General features: G+C 36.2%; 1 pseudogene; it reads right to left on the reverse strand.

Moving 5' to 3' along the window:
- Nucleotides 1-12,428, reverse strand: part of LOC128873013 (titin-like) — a 145,364-nt pseudogene that overhangs the window by 103,419 nt on the left and 29,517 nt on the right.

Below are 12,428 nucleotides of genomic sequence, written 5' to 3' on the forward strand. Positions count from 1 at the left end.
ATTTTCCAATCAAATCAACCAATTTACGTATGTGTATAATCATGAAGTAAACGATTAAGTCTAAAATAATCGATTTTAATTAATTACCATTCTATCTTCAGATTTGGATCGTTGATGGGTTCGACGCGGCATTCTAAATGTGCGTGTTCGCCTTCTTTTAAGTGATCCAGATTGTTGAGCGGTGTCAGGAAAACGGGCTTCTGATGAACAACCTCTTTTTCAACCTCTTGTTTCACTTCTACGGTCTCTAGCTCGCGGATCTTCTGCAAGCGCTGGGCGTCCAATGTGTCCAGACAAAGGCCTTGTTTCGCTGTTCAGGAAGAATACAAACCATTGAAATTCTCTTCGCTGACATCGAACTGCTATGGAATAATCATCGATCAACTTATGAATTTTGGTTATACCGAAAGGTTAGGGAATTCGATCGAGATTCGAGGCTGTCAACTGTTTGGTGAGACTTCGTAGTAATTATGAAAATAATGATAATTTTCATTGTTTTAATTATAAGAAAATTAAATTTTTTAAACTTTTGTGTACTTTCAATCTTGTTGTGAATGATAAACCAAATTCATTTAGGACCTAGGGATCCAGGAGAAATTATTTACTAAGTTTATCTATTTTATCCTACGGTTAAGTTAATTTCTTTTTAATTAACATCATTTCCATTTATACACAATTGTAAAATCAACAATTGTCGACATTTTGAGCAATCCTGTATAAGAATATATGTAAATATCCATAATCCATAAGATAGCTAATTTTTAATGAAACTTTTACGTTACGATTAAAATTTAAAATGATTCTAATAATAATATATTAGGACTTATTGTACCAAGTTGATTATGTATAAAACAATGTTAAATATACTATTGTACTTTTTATAAGTTTATGATCACATAATTTCCATATAATTTGAAATAATATTTTTATTTCGTATCAGGAAAAAGAATTAAAACTCTGTAACAGGGTCTTATCAACCCAGATGTACCTTAATTGTGAATTTACTAGGAGTCTCCCAGTAATAAAATATTCTAAATAAACTCTAAAATAAACTGTATCTAAAACGATTAAAAAATAAGTTATGGAATTAACTCGACAGAAAGAACATTCCTACCCTGAATCAATTCAGAAGTGAAGTTAATTATTCTGTGCATAATTCTATAATTATTCTGTGTATTTCGATAACTTACAGTCGACACTGATGACGCAGGTGGTGACAGCTTCGCCAACAGCGTTCCTCGCTTTGCACATATAGGTTCCCGAATCTTCAGGGTAAGCGTAGAGTATATCAAGAGCTACATAACCGAAATCGTAAGTGGTCTTGAACTTGTGGCCCTGTGGGATCGGTCTACCATCTCTGTACCACTCGACCACCATTGTGGGATCGTTGACAGGCGTCAAGGTCGCCTCAAGGTGAGCGCTCTTGCCCTCGGGCAGGTGCTCGATGTTCTTCAGCGGGCGTCCGAACTTCGGTTTCTCCGCGACGATCAAATCTTCCTGGTCCACGCGTTTGAACCGCGAATCGTCTTCGAGGTACTGTATTTTCTTCAGTGCATTTTCGTGTTGGGTCTCGCGAATGATGGAGGAACGGGCTGTAAGGTGACATTAATTAACATGACCAGGTCTAATCGACACAACATTGCACTTGGAGGACAGAAGGGCTTGGAATAAGAACGTACAACAGGCGTGAACGAGTAAAGATAATAAAAAACAACGAGAAAAACAACGTGGAACACCCAGAAAGGGGAAGGGTGGCCATTCATTTTCTGCGTATAATATATAAAAGCGGAACTGTGTTTCAAAGCAATGGGGAAGGGTACTAGAAGCAAGAAATACAAGGTTTCTAGGTAACACAAAATGCGTAATTACATCCACCTGCTGTCCCCGTGCGATTTCTTCGTGGAAGCTCAAAGAAGTATCGACTGTATGACGCTATGTAGCAACTGTTGCTAGGTTGAATACCTGCTGAATTATGGGAACTAGGAAACAGATTGTGCATATGCGTTTGTTATTGAGAAAGAACGACTATAAGTTCAAATTAAATATGTTGGAGTTTTGAACTTTACTTGTTTGAAAAATCAATTCAGTAAAGTTTGTTCTCTTCATATTTATGTTAAATAACGCCCATATATTTCTTGGACACTGAGAATTTTATGGACTTTTTACGTTTGCAAATACTAAGAACGTCTATATTATCAATAAAATGATTATTCACTTTTCCCTGTATATATGACTTTTTGATAAAAAAGTATGTCTTTCTTTAGTTGTGACATCAATTGAAATGGAATATTGTCATAAGTTAGATATTTTAAAATACAATTATACAAATAATATTATATACAGGAGGAACATTTTAATTTAAGGCTAATATTTTATTAAGAAATGAAGTAATGAAGGAAATTAGAATAACCAGTTTAAAATAATATCAAAAGAATCAATGCTATTTTTGAAATTGTATCCCGAAGATAATCAACAGTGACCTCCAATACAATCATTAGTTCCAGTTTCTATAAATTCACAGCCACTCAACCCAGCAATTACAATTATCCCGAATATTCCATTACCGATATCTCAAGATCTTGAAGCTACTTCTGTTTCGCTTCGCCATTATAGCATCTCCGTCGACGATCAACTCTTAAAATTGTCAAGGGAGCTACTATATTTCCGATCAATCGAGATATCAACAATTACCAGACTATCCCGGATATTCGATTACCGTCGTCCCAAACTTCCGAAGATACTTCTATCTCGCTTCTCGTGAGCGCGTCTCCCTCGACACGAAGCGCGCGAGAATTCTCGAGGGATCCTGCTGGATCGTTCATAGGGTGGTACTTACATTTCACGTCAAGATTGATCGAACTCTGCGCCGATCCCAGTCTATTGGTGGCCTGGCACGTGTAGGTGCCAGAGTCTTCGGCGTACACCGTCAGTACATCCAACGCAGCGAATCCAAAGTCGCAGGTGGTTCTGTACCTGTGACCGGTGGACAATGGTTTGCCGTTATGGAACCACTCCACCTTCATGTTTGGATCGGGATAGGGTTCGATGCGGCACTCATAGTGTGCGCTTTGGCCTTCGACCAGGCTGGTGGGTCCATTCAGTTGGACTGTGAAGGACGGTTTCTCCTTTACGACGAACTCTTCCTCCTCGCGGCGTTGGTACTTGCTGGTGTCCTCCAGGGCTTGGATCTTCGACAGCGAGCTCTCGTGCTGCGTCTCGAATTGCAGGGCTGCTTTGGCTGTGTCGGGGAAGAGTTTTTTTTTGTCAGCGTGTATTTGTACTGGGTGGTGTGATTGATGATGAAACGTTTGACGAGGACCAGGAGACATTGCTCGATTCTCTTCTTCGGTGGATGTCTAATTTATTGTGTGCTCTTCGAGGGACACTCGAGAATGCTTGCACAGCGATGTTCATTTTTGATAAGGGATTGTATTTAACCCATTCACTGCAATTCACCGTAACCCATGCCAGACAAATTTAAGCATTTTGCCTTGATGTGTAATCTAGTTTACTATGTTGATAATAAAAGTGATATTAAATTTGTTGTTTTAAAAAGAAAATTTATGATCTTCTTTTGCAATAATTCATAACTCAAAAGGCTATAAACTTATTCCTTGAGTAATTGAAATCAATTTGAGCTAAGGGACATCTCGTAGTTGGCAGTGAATGGGTTAATAATATTTCTAAAAAGAATTGTATGTGAAGTTACATCCTTTTAAAAATTGTATAGTGATGAGTAAATTCATTCCCAGATTAGAAATATAATTCAGTATTAGAAAGCAATTTAAGTTTCTTTCATAAATGTACAATAATTATTTCACTTATATTTTTTATTTTAATAGATATTTTTCTGGATAAAATTAGAAATCGATTTTTATTAATGTAGGCTAGATTTGAAATTATTTGAATAATTATTGCACTATTAATTTCAATGATCATTACAAATTTTGGTAAATAACATGCTAATTTGTTAACATATTTATTTTATATACTCGTTAAATAATGATTAGTATTCTTCGAATAAAATATTCTATATAATTGTAAAGTATAGAAAAAGATAATAAACATCGCCGTACGGATACAGTGAATATAAAAAGTGGACAATAGACGTAAACAAAACATTAGCATTTATCAAAATGTTCATCGTCAAGTATCTTGAAAATGGGGTATGAATATCGTGACGGTCAGAAGTTGTTGTAATGGTGATCGATTATAATATGTAAAAGATGAAGATGTAAGTGATTGTAGTTATGTAAAAAAAAAATGCTCGTTTCCATAGTTTGTAATTTTTGTTAACGATGGATGCGGATCGTTTCCACGAACGATCTAACTTCAAATACTTTTGTGCAGTTACCGTGAATTTTGCGAAACGATGCAAAAGTTTAGCAAAAAAGTATAAAAAAATATTCTACTGAACACTGCGTCAAAAAAGGGAAAAAATCGCTGCACACAAAAAAAAGTACAAAAATCTACGTATAAGCGCAGCTGTTTCTACATGTTGGTAGCTTGTCTATAGCTTACGAGAAGCAGTGCTGGAAATTGAAGCTCCACTTTCGAGATGATCTCGTGGTAAAGGCTTTACCAAAAGCTGCTTCAGGGTTTTGTTTCTTAACAATGAAATAGACTTGTCAGAGTAGTCGTTGTGAATACTTCAACATCATCTTTCATATAATATTTAACTGTAATCACGTAGTTGATATTAGTAGTTGAGGCTTCCAGGTGTAAGTCGTGTCCTTTGGATAAGATACTTCAACGTTTTATTAGCATTGTAGAGCTAGCATCTTCAGGGATCAAATGACACATTGATATTGATATAGTACTCATGTCATTTGAGTCCTGAAGAAGCTACCTGGAGTGCTGGCAAACAGTTAGACAATTTTATTGAAAGGCTTTCACTCGAAAGCTTTACTCATAGTCAACCATGAAGAACCCATATAAAAGCCTCAAATATCTGTAAATTTGTGCACTATAATAGTACTATCTGTGTTTAATTGAAAAACAAAATCCTGAAGCCTTCTTGAGAAAACGCTTTGTATGTATCATTTTTACTTACATTGGACGAAAAGCGTAGCTGACGTGACTGCTTCACCTAGTTCGTTCCTTGCACGGCAAGTGTAAGTACCTGAATCTTCGGGATTCACGTATTTCATGTTCAGAGCGACGTATCCAAAGTCGTGCATTGTCGTCACGCGATTGGCTGCAAAGAGGAGCGATTGGTCACAATCCAGGAGATAGAGACATTACAATTTCAGAGTTAAGAAGATGTGTTGCACTAAGAAAAATTTCTTAGGCAATGTAACATGATATTATAATATTGTATATTAGTAATAATATACTAAAAATATACCAATAGTATATTAGTTTTTTCCTGTTTGGAGTTCCTTATTTAGTCTTCATTTTCTAGAACTAATCTTTGTAATAGGGATACCATTAGAAATATATGTAGATACTAATACATTCAAATGTTTATGCTTTTGTGTTATTCGTCTTAAATATAATACAACAGTTAGATTATGCTACCGAAATATTTTAAATGGGATGTATGTGGTTTTTTGAATAGATAAATAAATGATGACAAAATAAACAGATAAGTATAATAAATAAATAACTCACAAGCTGAAATTGGAACTCCATTTCGCAACCATTCGACTTTCAGTTTGGAATCGCCTACGGGGATCACGCGAGCCTCGAAATGAGCCGCCTGGTTTTCAGCGACCTTGAGGTCCTTGATTGGCATCGTGAACACTGGTGCTTGAGTAACTGTCTCCTCCGTTGTGGTTTTGCGTTGGTATCGCGAGGTATCCTCCAGATAACGAAGTCGTTGAAGTGTTTCTTCGTTTTGAGTTTCCATGTAAATTGACTTTTTGGCTGTTTGAGAAAAATGAGCATTACGTATAGTATTAGAGAAAGCAGATATATGTTTATGGAGAAAATAAAGAATATATATGATAGAGAAGATGCACATATCATTAGAGAAAGTAGAATCAACGAGTTTGATTTTTTATTCTTCAATTTCTTTTCTACGGCTTCGTTTTACTTCGTTTTTCTTTAGATTATCTTCTACTACCACCAAACTTTATTCCTAATATTTATCTTTGTTTTTATTTTACTGAATCAATTTTAATGAATCTTTCTTTTTAAAAAGATGTTCATGTTACTAGAAAATGTAGAATCAACGAGGCTGACTTTTTCATCTTGAGTTTTTTCCTGCACCTTCGTCTTACTACGGTTTTCTTGAAATTACCTTCAATTATCACTAAACTAAACAGAAGAACAATTAAAACAGAAACTCACAGTGGACAACTGCGGATGCAGACGTAATTGCTTCCCCAATAATATTCTTAGCGCGGCAGGTGTAGGTGCCAGAGTCCTCAGGATACGCGTACATGATGTCCAGGGCGACGAAACCGAAGCTGTTCGTCTCGACGAATCTGGATCCAGCCTTGACTGGCTTGTTGTTGTGGAACCATTCGACTTTCATCGTTGCGTCGGACACGGGGATCAGCCTGCACTCGAAGTGAGCTCTTTGACCCTCTTTGATCTCCACGTTGTTCAGAGAAGTGGTGAATATGGGTGCCTGGGTGGTCGTTTCCTCCACGTCTTCTCGTCGCTGGTATTTGCTCCTGTCCTCGAGATAGTGGATCTGTTCGAGGCTGATCTCGTTCTTTGTGTCCATCAGAACTTGCGCAGTCGATCGACAGGTGAGCGTGCAGGACACCTCGTCGCTGCCGACGAGATTCACGGCACGGCAGGTGTACGTTCCAGAATCCTCGGCAATCAGGTCGATCACGTCCAGTGCGACGTATCCGAAGTCATGAATCGGACGGAATCGGTGTCCTGGGGAGTAGAGACGTTTTTCAAATTTTTTGTTGAGATATTCTCTATTTTTTATGTTAAGTCTTGACGCATATACATATGTATAATATATCAACGTTTTTTAGAGTAATTATATTATATACAGTGGGTGTAGAATATATTCGTACACCGATCAATTTCTCCCAAAACTTTTCTGTGAAATTGTAGTTTCTTAACTTCTTTTATAATTAATGATATTTTACATATTCTCGGAAATCTCTAAGATAGATATAGTCCAAACAACATTTACTAGTTGATATAATTTGTGAAATTAACAAAAGACTGCGAAAAGTAGGTAAAAGTATAGAAGCAATAAGTATTTGTACGATTCTTATGACGAACCATTTAAAGTAGAGTTTGTAACGTAAACACATTAGTTTATTGCTCCGTACGAATTAGAAAACATCAAATTTCCAGTAAAGTACTTTTAAAAAAGGCTGTAATAGAGGAATGGAAAAAGATTCCACTTCGAATAACTAATAATTTAGTTAATTTAATGCTTAGAAGAGTTGCAATAATTATAAAATCGAAAGGAAATCCCACGAAGGAAATGTTATACACTTATAAATTAATGTAAATTTCTTTTTTCTTTAATGAAGTTTTAAAAATTAAACAGTTGTACGAATACTTATTGCTTAAATATTTCTATCGACTAATTGTTTTTTTCTTATTAATTTCGCAACTTACATAAATAACTATTTTTTTTGTACTCTATCTATCTTAAAGACTTTCGAGAATATGTAGAATGTCATTGTTTATAAAAAATAAGTTAATAAATCACAATTTTACATAGTTGTTTTGGAAATTGATCGGTGTACGAATACTTTCTACACCCACTGTATGTTTGTTAGGCTATGTCCTTATATTTTTATGGAGTAAATTTTGCAAGTAATACAGGGACAAATCTTTTGACTAACAATTTTATAATCTTTAAAATAGGTGTCTTGTTGTCTCTCGAGAGTAATACAGGTATTGTATTATATATATATTTATTATATTTATGTTTTCTTCAATTTTGAATATGTGTTCAATATTTGTTAGATTATGACCTTATATCCTTATACGATATATTTTGGACAAGCTTAAATCTTTTGAATAAAAATTCTATAATCTTTCAAATAGTTTCCTCACTTTAAATGAATTATCACGACTGTGATTAAAAGAAATAGGACCTCAATCGAATGCAAGTTCCCTAAATGCAACTTAAAACTCCTCCTACATTCTGTTAAAGTTAACAACCAACTAACAACAAATTTCCTATAAATTCTAAGCAATCAGAAAAACTTCGTTTACCTATCGTAACTGGACGACCGTTCTTGAACCACTCGACCTTCAAATTGGAGTCCGTTACCGGTTCCAATTTGCATTCGAAATGCGCGTGCTGTCCCTCGCGCAGGTTCTCCTGGTTCTTCGGAGCTGTGACGAATCTTGGTTTAACGTTGACCACCTCGTCGACCAGCTCATGTCTCTTGTATCTCGATGCATCTTCTAAATACTGTATTCTCTCCAAGCCTTCGGGATGCTGGGACTCCAGGAGCAGGTCTTTCTTCGCGTGCACCCTCACCGAGCACGAGGTGACAGCCTCGCCTAATTGATTTCTCGCTTGGCAGGTGTAAACACCCGAATCGTCGGGGTAGACACCGAGGATGTCGAGCGCTACGTAGTCAAATTCGTAGGATGGTCTGAATCTATGGCCAGTCTTCACTGGTCTACCGTTTACGAACCACTCGACCTTCATCGTGGCATCGCCGACAGGCTGAAGACGACACTCGAGGTGGACGTTGGTCAGCTCCACTGTTTCGATGTTGTGCAGAGCCCGGGTGAATTGGGGCGCCTGCATCACTGTCACTTCTTCTTGTTGAGTTTTGCGGTACCTGGGTGACAGAAATGAAGATTGTGTAAGTATTTTGCCAGGAGGAAGATGTTTTAGAGAAGCTAATTATTATTCTTGATTAAACTGCGAATTCTATGGAATAATGTTCTAAATAAGTACGACAAATATATTCTAAACATAATCGAAAGGTATATGCACTCATGCAAAACGAGATATTCAAGAATATATTCAGCATACATTATGTATATGTTCATTACATTTTGTATTTTAATAGATATTCTTCTGGATAAAATTAGAAATCGATTTTTATTAACGTAGACTAGAATTGAAATTATTTGAATAATTATTGCACTATTAATTTCAATGATCATTACAAATTTTGGTAAATAACATACTAATTTGTTATCATATATAACTCCTATAAAACAGAATATTAATATTATCGAATCAATTAATAGAATATATTCAACGTGCATTACGTATATTTTTTATATGTTTTAAGTATTCATACTCTCACAATTCATTCATGACTAAAGGATAGCACATCTCACAACTTCCTTCATTAAAAACAAATCATCGAAGAAGCTGTAGCTTTGTAATACAACTGTATCCGAATATATCTATTTATTTAACATTTTGCTACGTTAAATTACCAACCTTCCAAAGTCTCAAACTAATATCCATTATAATGTATTTATTTGTATGAAATTCACTAGTCAACAAATTTAGCTTAAATAGATACATCTATTAATCTATATTCTTTTAATAAATACATCTATAAAGCAACATTTAAAATTCAGTGCTATCTACAAACCTGGACGAATCTTCCAGCATCTGGATCTGCTCGAGCGACTGCTCGTGTTGAGTTTCCGTGACGACGTCGGATCTTGCGATGACCCTAACGCAAGCTGACGTATGGGCAGTACCAAGATGGTTGGTGGCCCGGACAGTGTATTCTCCAGAGTCGAGGACAGTCGAGTGAACGATGTCCAAAGCGACGAAACCGAAGTCGTAGTAAGTCCTGAATCTGGAGCCAACTGTAACCGGGCGGCCATTTTGGAACCATTCGACTCTCATCGTTGGGTCGCCCATTGGTTCCAAACGGCACTCTAAGTGTATATTCTTGCCCTCGCTCACTGGCTTAGGATCGCTCAGTGGCTGCACGAAAATGGGCTTGGATTTTGATATTTCTTCGATATGATACTGCGGCTCGACGAATTTCGATTCCTCGAGGCGTTGCGTCTTTTCATAGGAGACGCGATGCATGCTGCTGGTATCGACGCTAGATCGTGCTAGAAGTCAAACAACAATTGTCGGTTTATTTAATGAATATTTTTGGAAAATGTGTAAATTTTTAGAGAAATTAAACAATTTGCTAAAATATCTAATTTACGGACTTCATTGAAGCCATCGCTATTTTTTTTGGAACATTTCTGTAGCTTATACGGTTTCATTCGTGGTCACATGTTACAATTAGAATTGTACAGTGGGTGCAGAAAGTATTCGTACACCGATCAATTTCCAAAGCAACTATGTGAAATTGTAATTTATTAACTTCTTTTTTTATAAACAATGATATTCTACATATTCTTGGAAATCTCTAAAATAGATACAGCACGAAAAGATTAGGTATTTTGTTTAAGTGAGAAATCAACAAGAAAAAACAATAAATCGATAGAAATACAGAAGCAATAAGTATTCGTACAAGTGTTAAAATTTTAAAACTTCATTTAAAAAAAAACGAAATTTACATTAATTTATAAATAATTAATACTTTGTGGTATTTCCTTTTGATTTTATAATTTCTGTAACTCTTCTAGGCATCAAATTAACTATCACAAATGTCGAAGTTATTTAGGGTGGGACCTTCTTTCATTCCTTTATTAGAGCATTTTTTAAGTCTTTTTTACTGGAAATTTAATTTTTTCTAATTCCTACGAGGCAATGAACTGATGTGCTTATGTTACAAAATCTACTGTAAATTGTTCGTCATAAGAACCGTGCGAATACTTATTGCTTCTATATGTCTACCAATTTTTCGTATTTTCTTGTTAATTTTGCAAATTATATAAACTAGTAATTGTTGTTTGAACTGTATTCTAGAGATTTCCGAGAATATGTAGAATATCATTAATTATAAAAAAAGGAGTTAATAAACCACAATTTCACACAAAAGTTTTTTGAGAAATTGATGGATGTACGAATACATTCTACACCCACTGTAGATCTTTTATCAAAGTTCAAACACTTAATTAAATAATATAATAATACACTTTTGTTTATAGAATCAAATAATTTGATCCGTTAATGGGGAAGTAGGACAGTGCCAAAAGTAATAAAACAAGGAATGACAAAATTAAAAAACAATATAACTGTACTGAATTAATAATTCTAATACAATAATTGTAATTATGTAATTGTATTCAAGAATCAAGTAATGAACAAGAACTTACTTTCAACGACCATAGTTGCGGACAAACGTGCCTCCCCAAGGGCATTTCTCGCAACGACGGTGTAAGTGCCAGCGTCTTCAGGTCTGACTTGAAGAATATCGATAGCAACGTAACCAAAATCGTGGTAGGTCTGTATTCTGTTCGCGGCAGTAATTGGTTTTCCATTATGGTACCACTCGATGGTCATGGTCAAGTCGCTCTGAGGCTCGACGCGAGCCTCAAAGTGGGCACGTTGTCCTTCGACGATCTTGTTGGTACCTTTCAACGTGCCTAGGAAACGCGGCGCTTGAGTAACCTGGGTTTCTTCCTGTACTTGTCGCGAATATCTGCTGGAGTCTTCCAGCGTTTGAAATTTCTGAAGTCCGGTGGGGTGTTGACTGTCGTAGATAACGTCGTTCTTGCTAATCACGCTCATTTGAGCGGTGGTGTGCGCTTCGCCGGCGCGATTGTAAGCGCGACAGGTGTACACGCCGACGTCGTGAATAGTTACGTATTTGATGGTCAATGCTACGTAACCGAAGTTGAAGAAAGTCGTGATCCGTGAACCTGCGAGGAAACCGCGTTTCGTTAATTTGTGTTGGAACCGTCTTTTGATGTAGGAATTTAATAAAACATTCAGAAACAGGGATCGTTATTACGTGTTTCTACTATTATGCTATTCCATCAGTCTACCATTACATTATTCTAGTATTGTTTGTTCAGGTATATAAAAATGAAGCCACATAAAAGACGATTATGAACAATTTAATGGGATAACGAAAACTTTGGAAAAGAAACGGTTCAAAATCGTTGGGTATACAAGGTAAAGAGAAAACCAAATGTAAGTATCGACAGATTCAAGACCAGGCTTGTAGCGAAAGGGTACTCACAGAAACAAGGGATAGACTATCATGGGACTTTCAGTCCGGTCGTGAAATTTGATTCTATTCGCGTGATTTTGTGTCTGGCGGCTGCAAGAAATATGTCCTTGCACCAATTTGATATCCAAACGGCTTTTCTCAACGGAAAACTTCAAGAAACGATTTACATGGATCAGCCTGAAGGTTATCAAAAGGGATCGTTTGATCTAAGTTATGTTCCTACCAAAGAGCAGCAAGCCGATATATTAACTAAACCGTTATTAAGACTTACATTAACAATTTTGTTACATACGTGATTTGCTAAATGTGCCTTGTATGCGCTTGTACGCACTCACACAGCTCCACATCACTGTATACGTACACGGAACTGCAAGGATTACGTATTGTCCTATTTTTGTCTCGACAATGCAAATTTGAGACCTCTCA

Source organism: Hylaeus volcanicus, chromosome 2 (genome assembly GCF_026283585.1).
Source record: "Hylaeus volcanicus isolate JK05 chromosome 2, UHH_iyHylVolc1.0_haploid, whole genome shotgun sequence".
NCBI classification, from domain to species: Eukaryota; Metazoa; Arthropoda; class Insecta; order Hymenoptera; family Colletidae; genus Hylaeus; species Hylaeus volcanicus.